This window comes from Mastigoproctus giganteus, chromosome 8, assembly GCF_048544385.1.
Source record: "Mastigoproctus giganteus isolate SK-2022 chromosome 8, ASM4854438v1, whole genome shotgun sequence".
In the NCBI taxonomy this organism is placed as follows: Eukaryota; Metazoa; Arthropoda; class Arachnida; order Uropygi; family Thelyphonidae; genus Mastigoproctus; species Mastigoproctus giganteus.
Genome location: NC_143582.1, coordinates 107,845,381 through 107,862,634, shown reverse-complemented (window position 1 = coordinate 107,862,634; position 17,254 = coordinate 107,845,381). Strand labels below are relative to the sequence as shown.

The 17,254-nt window shown below is 38.8% G+C and overlaps 1 protein-coding gene across 1 annotated transcript in view; it reads right to left on the bottom strand.

Moving 5' to 3' along the window:
* Cad99C (cadherin 99C) overlaps positions 1-17,254 on the bottom strand; it is a 318,171-nt gene that overhangs the window by 156,527 nt on the left and 144,390 nt on the right. The window lies entirely within an intron of this gene.

The following is a 17,254-nucleotide window of genomic DNA, read 5'->3' as shown; positions in this document are numbered from 1 at the left end:
AAAACGATACTTATTATCTTTTCTTTCGATGACGCTTGAGAGATTAAGATCGAGTTGGGCATCACATATACGCATATACACCGTGCTATGTAAATCTCACTGAATGGATGAAAGGAAGGAGGAGAGTACGTCATTAGCTGTTCTCATTATATAGTGTGACCAATTAACCAATCAGTCTTACAAAAATTTCAGTTTTTTTCAGGAGCAGAAACAGTGCTTCTAAAATGAAGATAGTCCTGCCCGGAGGGGAAAAAAAATCTCCTTTTTTCGATGAATATAGACAATGACTTCTTTCTTCTGTACCATCAACAAATTAGAAAGAAGTCCTTAATATTCCCGACGATAAAGAAGATAATCTGAATCCCAATTCTCGATGATGAAGACGAAGATAGCTGGAAAGATAGAGGATTCAAGTCATATTCTACGGAGTAGCAAACAACTCCACTCCACTCCCATCTATTTGAAAAAAAAGTGAACTTAATGACCTCGGAAATGATTTAAGTCTATGAAAACAACAAATGGAACTCATAGAATCAAGACTGTAGGATGGAATTTTCTAGCTCATAGTACAACAGTTTACACCTTTAGACGGTAAAATGTTAACATTTTATGCCTATTTTTTGTGTGCCTATATATAAACGTATTTAGGAAGAATTGATGAAAAAATATAGAAGAATTGCCTTTGTACAAATAATGGAGGACGGGTTTTTTTTTTTGTTTTTTTTTTGTTTGTGGTTCCATCAGGATAAGGTGGGAACTAGTCATAATGGGTGACTATTTCGTAAAGAGAAGGTAAAACCAGAAACTAAGATTTAAAAAAAAAAGTAAATGTTTCATTTATTACATTTTAGCCACTTTTGCGTTTTTTTTAATGAATAAAAGCTATTCTCTTTTAAATAATGTTATTATATCAAATTGCATAATAAATGTGCGTACATAGTGTGCATAGTGTGCATAGTGTTAGGGTCAGGCGCCACCTGTGATTTCTCACATCTGCGCCATATGTACGCTGTGAAGAAATACAGAACTACTGTAAATGCCAGAAAAGTGTTGTCTGTTGTATATGGCATATTGCGTTAGGTTCTGTTGGGTGTCCTGGCATTTGGCCGCAGGGCCCCTGGTGGGACCTCACGTTGCCCGCACACACCGCTAGGAGGTAGCCAGGCTGCCCATTATTCTCTGGCTAGTCTCCGCCAGGGTCGCCTGAGCGTCCTGGACGAAGACCAAGTTAAAAAAAAAAAAAAAAAAAAAAAGAAAAAGAAAAAAGAAAAGAGAAGAAGAGAAGAGAAGAGAAGGTCTGGGGAACAAGAGGAAGAGGGATCTGAATGTGAGGAACAAGCTAAAGTGGACAGATAGAGAAGGCAGTCCACCCGAGTAAGGAGAAATAGGGGATGGGTAGAGGGATCAAAAGTCACAGGGGCAGGCGCCACTGTGCGAGTGCCAAAGGCCAAGCACTCTCTGGGAGTCAGCTTTTCAAGGAGTGCCAACCATGATGATGCCAGCATAGTATTTTAATCTTCAGTCTTACTCTTTTATCAGTTTGGGAAAATGCTATCCGACCCCAGTTTGTGTTTGCACTTGAAGGTCGTTGTTCTGAGCAGCTCTAAGTTCAGCAAACTTTGCCCGTCTGATGGTAAAGACAGCTTGTGCGTAACTCGTTAAGGCTTTGTATGTCGTTTCATTCTGAAGCAGGTATGTTTCATGATTACGAGGGTTCTCCTGGATTTCAGTTAAAAATTTGAGCCTACAATCATCGTAAGCAGGGCACTCATACATGAGATGCCCCCATGACTCCTCTTCGCCACAGTGGCAGAATGGATTGCTGTCAATTCCCATTGCTGTCAATTTTTGTTGAAAGGGCCCATGTCCTGTGATCAGGAATGTAACTTGCAGACCAGGTGAAAACCAGGAAGGAGACTTCGGGAAAGTCATGTCAATGGATGGGAGGAATCTTCTGGTAATTTCTCCTTTGGGCGTGGTTTCCCATGAATGCTGCCAAATTCCTTGAAGGTGTGTGAAGATACGTTTTCTTTCTTGTTTCAGGTCATTGGTAAGTTGCAGTTGAAGATTTAACAACTGTGTCGGAATTCCCTTCTTTAATCGATGGTAAAGTCCCCTTTTAATCACCTCAAGATAGAGTGGCAAGCATCCAGTAATAGCCTGTAGGGCAGGGGTGCTGACAGTGCGACATGCCCTGCAGATAGATAACATCATGAATCTTTGTATTGAGTCAAGTTTACGCTTGTTCTTTTCCAGGATAGCCTTTGTACACCAAACTGAGGCTCCATAACACACAATTGGGAGAAACGCCGCTTTATAGATGAGTGACAAAGCTTTATGCTTCAAACCCCAGTCCGCTCTGCTGACTCTTCTTATCATAGCCGTATACTTTCGGATTTTTGTGGATAAGTACTTCAGATGAGAGTGAAAGGTAAGACCGGTGTCAATGTAGATTCCCAGGTATTTGACTTCTGTGTAGAGACGTATAGGGATGTTATTTAACTTCATTGTTGGAGGCCTGCGTATTTGTAGCTTTCCTTTGAGGAGAATCGATTTTGTTTTCTCACCAGAAATTGAGAGGTTGTGGAGTGCTGCCCAGTTTTGGAGCTTTTCCAGAGCTGTATTTGCTTTTGCTTCCAGTGCCGCTCTTGTGTCACCTTGCACCACCAGAACAAGATCATCAGCGAAGGCTAAGGGTCTGGCTCCACCCAGGTCAAACCCCAGGAACTCGTCCAGAACAATGGACCAGAGAAATGGCCCAAGGACAGAGCCCTGGGGGCAACCCCGGTGAACGCATCTTGTCATAGTCTGGTATTTGTTTACAACTTGTAATTTTATATTGCTGAGATAGGATTTTAGACTATTGTATAGGTTTTTGGACGTGTTTGCCTGCCGAAGCCTCCGAAGGACACTGGGCCACCACAGTCGATCGAAGGCACCAGCAAAGTCCACCATGATGGCTAGAGTATACTTTGAAGTTGTATGTGTGGCCTGGGTAATCAAGTTGTGTATAGCGTCTTCAGTGCTGGAGCCTGTCTTGAATCCAAACTGACATGGTGAGGTGAGTTGCTTATCGGTATAGCAGATGGAAAGGCGATACAGCAGAAGTCGTTCTAGAAGCTTGGCCAAAACGGAGAGCAGAGCAATTGGTCGGTAGGAAGCAGGAAGTTGGGGCGGTTTATCTGGATTTTTCAGGATCAGCTTGAGAGTAGCAGTCTTCCAGGGTACAGGGAAAGTTCCTTCAGCAAGGCACCTGTTGAGGAGGCTCAAGAGTGTGGTGGGATAGACTTCAGCGAATTTCTTGACTACGTCGACTTCGAGTAAGTCAGCACCTGGCGTTTTGCCATCTTTCATTTTAGCCAGAGCCATATTCATCTCTAACATAGTAAAAATAAATGTGCGTACACTCACTTATAATATGAAACAACAGGGATTACCTTTATTTTAGATATAGGGAGCTTCTTTTCCAACCAACTCTCCTAGTCCAGCGCGCTAATAATTCTTTGGGAAGGCGATATCAATTTTACAAAACATGAGGGACATCTTCCCCACTGTCAGAACCGTAGTGTTCAGACCCCTCGGTCTCAACCTTGAGCGCTCAAGACTTCTGTCTTCAAGCACCATACCTCTGGCAGCAAGGAAACCATTACGTGGATTGACATAAAATTAAATTTTGAAGGTCTAAACCGCTTAATAAATGTAGACCGATTATTTTCTTCGGTCCAGTAGCTTGACATTAGAGTTAAATTTAGGGGTCTAAAAAAGTTTAATGGATATGGGGGGGTTATTCTCTACATTCCTTAAGTCGGACTAGAACTTTTCGGGGCGTCATGTTCACAGGAATAGAGCAACTCACAATTAATCCGAAACTTTGTCTTATGTTGTTGTGTTTGTTCTTCACGCATGCGTATAAGTGACCAATCGTCGGACAATAGGAATGGTCTACGGATATTGATTGAAGTTTCATATAGTTTCATTCGGCTTTAATGAAACAAAAATTATAAATATTCAACACCACAAACTACTTATTGCGGAAACCTTAGAGATGAAACTACATTAAACTTCAATCAATATCCGTAGGCCATTCCTATTGTCCGACGATTGGTCGCATATACGCATGCGTGAAGAACAAACACTACAACATAAGACAAAAGTTCGGATTAATTGTGAGTTGCTCTATTCCTGTGAACATGACGCCCCGAAAAGTTCTAGTCCGACTTAAGGAATGCAGAGAATAATCCCCCCATATCCATTAAACTTTTTTAGACCCCTAAATTTAACTCTAATGTCAAGCTACTGGACTGAAGAAAATAATCGGTCTGTATTTATTAAGCGGTTTAGACTTTCAAAATTTAATTTTATGTCAATCCACATAATGATTTCCTTGCTGCCAGAGGTATGGTGTTTGAAGACTTGAGCGCTCAAGGTTGAGACCGAGGGGTCTGAACACTACGGTTCTGACAGTGGTGAAGTTGTCCCTCATGCTTTGTAAAATTGATATTGCCTTCTCAAAGAATTATTAGCTCGCTGGACCAGGAGAGTTGGTTGGAAAAGAAGCTTCCTATATCTAAAATAAAGGTAATCCCTGGTGTTTCATAATATAATAGAATATAGGAATTATCGAGCACTTAATAGCTCTCTATTATCAAAACACACTTATAAAAATAAAAGATAACAAAAGCTCTGAATATTATAATTTTTACTTTTTATTTTCATGATCGGTATAGCAATTTCAGTATTATTTTCTTTTAAATCCATATGGATTTTTCTTTCCCATCACAAGACGAGTGCATCGGATGGTTATTATGTTTGGTTATTATCATTCGTCAAAGAATTTCCTTACTATCCAACCGGCATTCCGGATCGCGCTTTCTGCAGTTCCTTTTAGGTGTTCTCTGGGATTGGGGAGGATCTACTGCTAGATTCTTTTGCTTTTTGGCACCATGCCGGTGGTTGGCACTATGGTTGGGATGTTTGTTACTTGTTCCATATGCCACATCTCTTATTATTTTTATATTATATTTTATTATTATTATTATTGCTCTCATTATTTCTCCCTGATTGGGGGTTCCACTTCGTGATGGGTATTGTTACCAAGTACACAGGATGGTTGTTGTTATGTCTGGTGTTACTGTTGGTCAAGGAACTCTCTAACTATCATACAGGTGTTTAGGATTGCGACTTTCTGGAGTTCCTTGTAGGTGTTCGCTGGGAGACCTATTGCTGCTAGGCTGTTATGTAGGGTCTTTGGCACCATATTTGCGGTTGACACGATGATCGGGATGGTCGTTACTTGTTGCATATGCCACATCTCTTTGATCTCCTGTCTTAGGTTCGTGTACTTCCTGATTTTTTCCCCATGGGTTTTCTGCAGGTTGCCAGAGATGAAATCAGACAGGTAGCCTTTTAGTTCTTGTCCACAAGAGTTATGTCCGGTCTGTTGTGCGGGATTGTGCTATCCGTTATTATGGCGCGGTCCCAGTACAGCTTGTGGGTTGGGTTCTCTAGTACTGCATGGGGTTCGTACTTGCAGTACTGTACACTTTCTTCGATCAACTGGCATTTCCTCATTAGCTTCTGATGTATTATCCTGGCTACCTGGTCGTGTCTATGAGTGTCCTCATTATTATTATTATTAGATTATATCCCACCCTGTGTACTTGATAGCAATACCCGTTACGGGGTGGGTTATTATTATTATTATATAAACTTTTTTCTTCTTTATGTGATATCTTCTTTCCCTTGACGGGCACTGGTACCAAGTGTATGGGGTGGTTGGTTGTATCCAGTTATTATTATTATTGTTATTACTGTTGGTCGAGGAAATCTCTTTCTTCTTAGTATTATTATTATTTAGTTTATTGCTTTTTACATTGCATAAGTTAACAAAAATATTAAAATTCGTTAGCTTATATGATCTTCTTATTACAAAATTCACACCAAACCTTCTTATTACAAAATAAAATATTTTTTATGTTTATACTCCGGGACGACTACAGGAGTTCACAAGGTAGAGGAAAATACAAGAAACAGCACCGTATTTGGCAGTCACGGGCTTGAACCCCTGTCACTCAAAGCACATGTATTTATGCAGCCTGGTGCTGAACCACTTGGCTACGCCGGTCTGTAAGGTAGACTAATGAGTACAGACCAACGGATGTCACTCGTTATTCCCCGTATATGAAATAGATAATATTTATGGGTCCACCCCTAGATGAGAGGCGAAGTTAAATTTTTGTCTATCAATGTTAAATGTTAACTTGCACATGGCTATATTTGTACTTGTACAGATTTCCCAGTACAATTCTCATCTTCTAAAACACGTAGTAAATTATTTTTACCATAGTGCAGTAAATTATCCAATATCATAAATTTATTCATTGCCAATAAAAATGCAGAATTTTATTTGTTAAATTGATGCAAAAGGAAAATTATCTTTAGATGAGATGATTTTCAGTGCTTTGTACAGAACTACAAAAAAATTTCAGCATAAATATTTAAATATATTTAAATTTAAATATTACTGTATTTCAAGTGCACGTGATCCTTAAAATAATGAAAACTTAAGTGAAAATGAAGTGAATATAATAATCAGTCAAATTCTCTCTCTCTCTCTCCATATTTTGTTTAAATTTCATTATTAATGCTAGCACTGTCATTAATATCATATATAAATGAAAAATCAGCCTACGAAGTTCGATTTTCACCGATGAAACCCTTTACAAATCACACCTTCTTGGACGTAAAACATATTTGCCTATACGGGGAGGGGGGTTTGTGGTTTGTGGCCTAAGTATGAAAGGGCAATGGTACAGTGTTAAAAATTTCTCTACTTAATGTAAATAAATTCATTAAGTTTCATAACTTAATGAATTGTAAGTACAGATCCTGATGTCAACAAAGTTGTGTGATGAGGAAATGTTGAACAAAAGCAGTCATCGTGCAGGTATCAATGTTTGATAAAAAAATTTAAAAAAAAGGATTAACGCCAAAGGCAAGTCATAAAGACACGGTTACAGCATTGGAGGAGGATGCCCCTTCCTATTCCATGGTTAAGAAATGGGCTCCAGAATTTAAAAGAGGGGATGTGTGCCTGGAAGATCACCTTATGCTACGGAAGACCTGGAAGACCATCACTCCAGAAGTTGTTGACATTGTGCATGATCTGGTGATGAGTGATCGACGATGACAGTTCGGTACATTGCCAGCGTCTTGGGCATCTCATCTAAACATGTGTACCACATAATAAAACGTTTTCGCTACGAATACGATGTCAGCACGATGGGTCTCAAAGTTGTTGCCAGAAAATCAAAAACGTGCAAGAGTTGTCGAGCCAAGCGAACATTTGCATCGATTTCAAGCAGAATCAGCAAATTTTCTTGCAAGGTTTGTGACCATGGATGAGATGTTGGCCCATCACTTATGGCCAGAAACAAAGCAACAGTCCAAACAGTGGAAACAAAGCTCTTCTCCTCTTCCAGAGAAAGCTAAGTCGATTCCTTCTGCTGGCAAGGTGATGGTGTCGATTTTTGGGATGTTAATGGAGGGTTGCTTTTGGATTATCTACACAAAGGCCAGACAGTCTCAGGATCATATTACACATACCTTGACAGGAGTTCGCGTGAAAATATCAAAGACAAACGCAGAGGAAAACTCAGCGAATGGAGTCTTGTTCCACCAGGACAACGTGCCAGCTCTTAAGTCTGTCATTGCGATGGCTGCACTGCCTGAGTACAGCTTTAGAATCTTGGACCATCCCCAAATTCACCCGAGCTTTGAAAACACACCTGGCTGGCATCCATTTTCCCACCGAGTGACGTAATTGCTGCAGTGGATGCATTCCTGGTGGCCAAAGAGGAAACTTGTTTTGCAGCTGGAATCAATGCATTGCAACGTCGTTGGCAAATGTGTATTTGACTTCAAAGAGACTATGTTGAAAACTAACATACTACTAGACCTCAAAAAACCTTCATACTCAGGCCACGAACTTTTCAAACGGTTTCTATCACTGATTCTGGAATCGTTTTTGCTTATTTTAAGAATTACGCCCAAATATAAATTATTTACAAAAATGATTCAAATTGCAGGTCAATCCGTGAAAGCCCATAAAGTTAGCATAACTTTCGCACTGGTATTTTCCGAACTAGATAACGAAATAGATAATAATATTTTCCAAACTAGATAATAACGAAACAGACAAAAAATAAGTAAAAAATGCACAAATCACGTGAATTTAATGTGAGTAAAAAAAAAAAAAAAAAAAAAAAAAAGACGCAACTAAACAAAAGCGTTGCCAATCTACTCGTAGCTGTTTAATTTGCATGTCGCCAGAAAGTGAGTTCTTATGACGTAGTATCATTGAAACATGAATGTCGATATAAATTATAATAACATAGGTTAAAATTTAATACATATTTTCTAAAATAATAAATGAAAATTATGAATCGCTATCTGGAATACAAATTTAAAATGTTAAAAGCAATACGAATAAACAACTAAAGGAATAGATAAAGTATTACATATATAAATATGAAACTGTATCAACACATATAAAAGCTCAGAAAAGTGTAAATTCTGGTCCTCATTTCTCCAGGTAATATCCGACCAGTTCAGTACCCTCAAGACATTAGAGTACTTTGAAGGAAATGTCAGGAAGAGGGCATTTTAGGAGGACAATGAGTTATGTTGTACACGTCAGCCATAAGTGGAACCATGCAGATTAAAAAAGTGGCAGACATTATTAAAAATTAAATTAGACTTCTGTAGTTTAGTAACAAAAGCAATAGCGCCTTAAATTATTCACAAAAATTATGAATAAAAATCAGCTTTTATATTCACCTGAACAAAAATATTAAAATAGCTCAGGATTTATTCACTTGCCAAACACCGAACCTTCCAGAAGGGATTAATGGAATTAGTAATAACATATGGTTAGAAACAAGGTGAATAAACCAAATACTGGATACTACTGGATGAGCAACAATCGAGAAAGAAAAGGAATAAAAGTTAACTGGACAAACTTGAGAAGAAAACGGAGAATTCACTGTTAACCAGTGATTTAATTTACCACTTTTTATTTATTTATGAATTAACTAATGCTTTAATTAATTATTTAATTCATAGACACTAAACACGAAGTCCTTAACGAAAAACATGTTGCCATACCATGATGTGGTAGCTACATCATCGCCTTTCTTGAATCATTCACTTTTATTTGCCTTGAGCATTTTCCTTCGAACTTCCGTCTCTGACTAGCATAAAAGTATATTTTATAGAACGATTCAATTAAATCAGTTATCGGTTAATACAACCACTGCTCATCTCAGTTGCCCAAATTATTCACTGAATGATTCCTTTCGCCTCAAAGGTGGTACCTGTGCATATGTCCGTTTTGATATTCCCTGTCAGAGAATTGGTAATTTCGAATCTCCTCTCTTCGATCTTCTGTGGCTTAAAATCTCTCTACCTCATTGTGTCAAATTCATCTGTTGCCTCTACCGTTTTCCCAACCCCACTAATCACTTGGAGCTCTTTGACTTCCTCTCTTTGCAACTTGACTTTCTCCAGTCCAACTTTCCTAACAGTGATGTAATTTTCCTTGGCGATTTTAATGTTTACAACTCCAGCTGGCTTCCGTTTTCTAGTCACACCGACCAAGCTGGTCGAGATGCCGAGGCTTTTGCAATTTCTAATGACCTTGAACAGATTGTTCATTGACCTACAAGAATACCGGACAATCCTAACCATACAGCCAACACGCTTGGTCTTTTTCTCACAAACAACCCTCTAAGCACACGGTCGAAGTGAGTGGTCCTTTAGGTAACTCAGATCACAACTTGGTGATTGTCTCTTCTCCAATGGAGCCTCTATCTCATGGCTATTCCCAACCTCGTATTGTTTGGCATTACAAGAATGCAAAATGGGATGACCTGCGAGATTTCTTTTCTTCTTTTCCTTGGTCGGACTACTGTTTCAAAACTTCTGATGTCAACATTTGCTCAGATCGTGTCAGTGAAATTATTCTTGTTGGAATGGAATCCTTTATTCCGCACTCTACCTTAAAATCTCATTATAAATCTACACCTTGTCTTTCCAATAAATGTGCTAAGGCTGTTCAAGAGAAGAATGTTGCATATCGTAATTGGCTTGTTTCCAATTCTTCAGTTTCATTTTCTGCCTACGCCAAATGTCGCAACACTTGTAAAGCAGTCATTAATCAGCTCAAACTAGATTTTGAACAGGCTAAGAGTAGAAAACTTGCTTCTTGCCCTAATGGTAGCCGAGCATTCTGGTCTTGCCAAAGCTATTGGCCGCAACTTTTGCCCATCTCTGTCCAAACCAGATGGTTCTGTTGTTACTTCAGCCAAGGATAAAGCTGACCTGCTAGCATCCCATTTTTCTTCCAACTCATGTATTAATGATCTCGGTAAAACACCTCCCATCATTCCCAAGACGCTCCATTCAATGCCTCTTGTGGTCTTCCATCAAAAGGATGTCAAAGGATTTTGACGAATCTTGATGGTAAGAAATCTTCAGGTCCTGGTGGTATTTCTCCACTTGTTCTCAAAACCTGTGCTCCTGAACTTACTCCTGTTCTTTGCCACCTTTTTTCGCTTTCTTATTCCAAAGGTGTTTTTCCTTCTGCTTGGAAATTTGCTCATATCCAGCCAGTTCCTAAAAAGGGTGACAAATCCCTCCCATCCAATTATCGTCCCATTGCAATTACTTCTACTCTTTCTAAAGTAATGGAGAAATCAATTAACCGCCAACTCTTAAACTACCTAGAAACCTTCCGTCTGATCAACGATCGCCAGTATGGATTCCGTCAGTGTCGATCCACTGGTGATATTCTGGCTTATGTTACCCATTTATGGACTAATTCAGTGGAAAGGTTCGGTGAAACACAAGTAGTTGCTCTTGATATCTCAAAGGCTTTCGATTGTGTTTGGCATAAAGGTCTTCTAAACAAGCTTCCATCTTATGGTTTGCCAACTGTTTTTTATAATTGGCTATCCAGTTTTCTCTCTGATCGCTCACTGAGGGTGATAGTAGATGGCTCTCTGTCTTCTAACTTCTCCACTAATGCTGGTGTCCCCCAAGGTTCAGTTCTTTCCCCCACTCTTTTCCTCTTGTATATTAATGACCTTCTTCCATTAACTGGAAATCCTATCCATAGTTTTGCCGATGATAGCACATTGTATTCCACTTTCCATTTTGAGAAACCTTGCCCTGTTCAATCAGCTTCAACTTCTCGAATATCCGCTACCAATTCCTTAAACGTAGATCTCCAGTTAATTCTCCAGCGGGGCAAAGACAACTTAGTTGATTTCAATCCTTCTGAAACCCAGTCTTGTCTTATGTCTCGCAAAAAGGATTCTTCTGCTCCTATGGTTATCTTTGGTGACACTCCGATTTCTAGGCAAAGTGATATATATCTTTTGGGGATTACCCTGACTGCTAATCTCTCTTGGCACAAGCACATTACAAATATTGCTTCTTCAGCATCTAAAAAACTTGGTTTTCTCTTTCGCTCTCGGCGTTACTTTTCTTCCAAATTGCTGTTCACTCTATACAAATCGCAAATCCGCCCTAGCATGGAATATTGTTCCCACATCTGAGGCGGTGCCCCCAAACTTTTCTCAGGCTTCTAGATTCCATTCAGAAGAGGGCAGTTAGGTTAATTAATGATTCATCTCTAACAGAGTCTCTCCACTCGCTGTGTCTGCGTGGGTAGCACAGTGGTAACGTCACCGTCCTCCTCACACCGGGTGGAAAAGGCCCGGGTTCGAATCCCGTCGATGACGGGAGGAACTTTAGTGGGCTTTTTTCACTCCGTGGCTGAGTTAGTCGGTTTCAGGCGTAGAAAGCAAGGTTTTTTCCCTCAGAAACTGAGGTTTTTTCGTCCAGCAAAACAGGCAAATCGACCAGAGAACACACGCAATTTACAGACACGAATACGGGTTAATGTAATCATTTACGGGTAACCCTAATATAGTAATAATAATATCTCCACTCGCTGTCTCATAGACGTATGTTTTTGCTGCATGCCTTTTCTACAGATACTTCCATGGGCACTGTTCTTCTGAATTGTCTTCTATAATTCCTGCTCTCTCTCTCTTTCAAAACAGTCCGAACGCGTGCCGCCACCAGACAACATTGATTTACTGTCCAAATTTTAGACTCACTTTTCATCTTCCTCGTTTATTCATTCAACTGCCGTTTTCTGGAACAACTTTCCTTCATACGTATTTCCTGAAAATTAGTCTACAGAAGTTCAAGTCTAACGTCAACAAAAAATCTCGTCCACCGCGATTGTTCTGCAATTGGCGCAGTTTTGGGCCGATACTAAGTCAAAAATATGTGATTCGACCTTTATGGTGCTTAAATTAGAATTGGATATGCTTAAATTAGAATTGTTACTCAACAAAGTGGAGTGATTATTCAAAAGAGTGTTTTTGAGGTAACGAATAACGAATAGCGATAACGAATAATCTGATTTAGGAGGGTAAAACCCGATCCTTCGTAATCTAATGCCTGGCCGTTTAGCATTTCAGCAGCATAATGTGCTGTTCAGATACAGCTAACTCCTTATTTAACAGTTTACAACAGTTTCTTCCATTCTTCTCTGAATTTCATTTCTGCCCTTTCTAATTGTTTCACTTCTTTCTTATAACAGTTACGTCTTTGCTCCACATAACGCTCATTTTATTAAAGGAACACCAACCCGTTACTACTGACTCCTCCTGGGTTTTCTCTTCATCGTAATTCTGTTGACGGCTTTGTTTCTTATCGAGCACAAATCGTCCCTCTTCAGTGTGTGAAGAGGGACGATTTGTACTCATTAAGGAACAAAGCATTGTTTAAAAGATCTCCATTCACCACAGTTATTGCTTTTATTTCAATGCAATTAACATTTAGATAACTCTATGTTTTTAACTGGTTGTCTATTTTATAATTCATCTCCTGTTTCTGAGGTAATGACTTGAAAATCTCGATAATCTCAAACTGCGGTTCCCAGGGCTTATTTTGTTATCTTTTCTTCAGTCATGTATTAATTATAAGGATGAATAAAGGGACCACCCTATATTTTTGGCACAGACCTAATATGCTGTCACTGTTTACTTTTCGTCATTATAGGTATTTTTATTTTATTTATTATTATTATTATTATTTATTTATTTTTTTTTTTTTGATGTACCGCTCTACCAAGGTTTTGTTAATCCACGCTTATTTTTAAGAAGTTCAAAACTTACATCCCACACGGAATGCAGCTGAGAATATCACTGTTGTTGTCAGTTGTTTCGCCAAAGCAACTAAGGCAATTGTATATTGCATCCGTGAATTGTGTGTTCTTTGTTTGCTTGCTTTTCTGGATGAAAAAAAAAAAGTTTCCGTGGAAAAGCGGTAGGACTGTGCCATCTCTCATCCTCACGGTTTCGAACCCATGTCTTTCCATACGATCATAAGCATTCTGCTACCCCGCGACGTGCAAGCCTGAATTGTCACATGTGACAGCGTAATTTATATTTCTATGGTTAGTATTAGTATTAGTAATAGTCATATAGTGCAAGGAAACCATATGCTTTTACTGCACCGGACATAAAAATAAAAAATAAATAGTACTCCTTTTTCTTCTTCTGGCGTTATAACCTAGGGTGAGGCTTAGCCTTCTCAACGATGTTCCACCAGTAAGCCCTCCCAGAAGTCAAACTTCTTATTCTCATGATCTTTAAGTGCCCGTCTACGTCATCCGTCCATCTTTTCCGCGGTCTTCCTCTTGCTAGGTAGGTTTCCATTTCATTATACCCTTAGCTATTCTGCTTTCATCTATCCTCGTAACATGTCCCAACCAGGCAAGTCTCTGGCTCTTCACAAATCAGACGTTGTCTGCGCCCTAAATAAGATAGTCAAGTTCACGGTTCATTCTGATTCACCAGGATCCATCAACGGGCCCAAAAAGTTTTCCCAAAATTCTGCGCTCGAACACTCTCAACAACTATTTATCTTTACTCGTTAATATCCAAGCTTCACAACCGTATGCCACAACTGGTCTAATGAGACTTTTGTATATTCTGGACTTCATTAGTTTTTCATGTGTATAGAAACAACTGTTTCCACTCAGGATACGGGACTTAATTTCATTAGTAATAGGACTGGTTTACCTGCGAACCTAGATAGGTGAAATTTTGAACATGCTCAAACGAGAAGCCGCTTGTTCTTAAACGTTCCATGTTATCTGCCGTTCTCCGGACTTCCATATATTTTGTCTTCGCTTAATTTATCCTAAGTCCTCTTCTTTTTGCTTCACTCTCCAGCCTGGCCACTGTTTCCTCCAGTGCTCCTTTAGTCCTACTGGTAAAGCGACATTATCAGCATATGCACAGACCTGCACTGTCTTTGTGCCTATTTGTCCAGTCACTTCTAATTTTCTGACAGTCGCCTCTAAAACCAAGTTAAATAACAATGGAGTTATCACTTACATCGCCTTGTTTAACACCGGTGTTAATGTCAAAAGGAGTCGTCAACTCGTTGTCAATTCTCACCACTGCTTTAGAGCCAGTCAGGGTTGCTTTTATGAGCCTAACAATCTTTGCGGGTATGCCCAAGAGAAGGAGATCATTTATCATTTCCTCTCTGTTGAGGGAATCAAAAGCTTGTTTGAAATCAACATATAGGTTAAAAAAGTGTATACTGTACTCAAATGCTTTTTCCTGTATCTGCCTCAAGATGAAAATCTGGTCAGTTGTTGAGCAATTTGGTCTGAAACTACACTGATATTCTCCAATGATTTTCTCTGAATATGCTGCCAGTCTGTTATAAATAACTCCCGACAAAACTTTGTAAGTAACGCTCAGCAATGTTTTACCTTTTAGTTAGAGCAAAGCAGTTTATCACCCTTCTTGTGAATCGGCTGTATGATTCAAAGTGTACATTCATCCGGGATTTTTCCTCAGACCATATTAATAGTATCAGAATAAATAGTGCTAATAATGCTAAAATAATAAATAGTGCAATAATGCTAAACTAAATATAAAACAGAATAACAATTTACAATTATAATGAAAGAATAAAACAATAATAAAAGAAAAACAAAGAAAGTTAAACAAAATAAAATAAAATATATGAAAAGTAAGAAAACAGCTTGATTATGTACTTCCCTCCTCACGTAGAAAATTCTTCAGTTTACCTATCAATTTCTTCAAAACTGTAAGCTTAAACTACTTTCCGAGGAAACTTGTTCCATAATCAACTCACTGCTTAAATCAGCAAACCAGTCTAACCTCTTCTCTCATAATCTGAATTTAATCGCTAGTTCTGGAATCCTTCATAACAGCGAAAATTTCGCCTTCATTCATTTTACTAAACCCCTCTCATTGCCTTAGAAGCCTGAGGTCCTCCTTTAAGATGCTTAGTTGCCAAGCTCTGTCGCTCACATAATCGAAGTCTTTCCTCATACGGTCGCCCTTAGGCAGGTTTCTGCTCGTTGGAACCTTTCAAGAAGATCAATGTCATTTTTAGATGAGTTATCCATACTTGACCCAGTATTCCAAATGCGATCTTACAATTGCCTTATGCAATTAGGATTATGTCCTCCTTATCTCTAAAGGCTCTATTGTTCAATAAATCATCTCAGAGAACATATATGCCACTATCGTAACTCCCACATCCATTTCTTCTGTTCCGTTTTTAATATCCAGAAAGTGTATAAGTTATTTTGGAGTTGCTCTTCCTAAGTTCAAGTTCTTGCAGTTTGTTGTATTAAAATATAGTTGACACTTTTCTGACTATCCTTGAAGGAGCGCTGTTTGGCACTGATCATTAATGATCCTCCCAATTTTTTACACCAATCTATAAATTTTGACATCATACCCCCTATCCCTTGTCCATGTCATTTATGAAAATCAGAAACAACAGGTCCATGAACCGATCTTTGGGGAACCTCACTTCTGACTTACACCAATCTGAAGAATATTCATTAATCACAACCCTCTTCCTGCTGCCCTGCAACCATCCTGCAATCCAGCTTGGAACCTTGCACATAATCCCAACATGTTCCAGCTAATACAGTAACCGCTCATAAGGGACTGAGTCAAATTCCTTCTAAAATCGAAATAAACTATGTCGAAAGTATTGCCTACACCCAGATCATTAATTACTATGTCAAGGTAGCTAGTTCAAACTGATTTTTCCTTAACAAATCCAGGTGTGTTCTTCAGAATTTATTTCTAAGGTTGCTTAAGAGCTGGCGGTCCTGTGATAATAGAGCATTCTCTTAATTTCAGCTCAAAGAAATTCGTATACTGTATTCTTTGTGCGAAAAATATTAAAAAATTATAAAAATAATCCATGCCCTCGCATGATCTTTTCTAATAGCGACATTCAAAGCGATGGTTTTCTAATAGCGATTCAAAGGTGAAATCGTTTTCTAATAGCATTATTCAAAGAAAACTGTCCAGTTTTTAAAGCTTTACCATTTACCATTTTTTACCATTACTGCCTTACCCGAGTATAGTATAGTAATTCTGTAACAGTTTAAACGTATTTGCACTGAGTCACTAGCCGACCTCAGCCAATAGTAGGGAAAATAAGTGGGAATATCTTAAAGCTTGAGCTTCCAAAACTTTATTCACAAGAACGTTTATTTATGCATAATCTTGTGGAATTCAGTAAACTAGTTCCAAAATATTTGTGAAGTCTTTTATGTCAGTTATGAATGAACAACACATCTCCGTGGACTGTTAAGTATGCCCACAATTCACAATAGAAGTGGATCGGGTGTCACATTCTTAGAAGCCTCAACTCCTGACCTAGTTCACGATGTCATTCTCGCATTTTGGCATCGCCTTAGAGTACACGGTAAACATAACGGGGCCATGCACTTGCTCGTGAATAGTATTATTTTTGACTTTAATATTCCCATTTCATTTGGGCATATTTTGACTAGATAAACTACAAAACGAGGATAAATAGTAGTGGACACTATATTGCCAAAAGCAACAAGATGCCTGCATGTTTCAGAGAACCTTTTATTGATGTAATACTAAATACAAAGGCAAAAGCGTCTGGCGTTTTCCTTTGTTTTTTTACACGTTGTGTACTCGATAAACAAAAAGGTGGTATTTTATTTTGGCTGATGCCTCCTTGTTGGATGTTCCAAGTCAATCAGAGGTGTTCAGTGCGGCTAAGGTCGGAGATCTGATCAGGCACTGAAGCTTTTGCAATATATTCAAACCAAATCATTACAGGCCGTGCA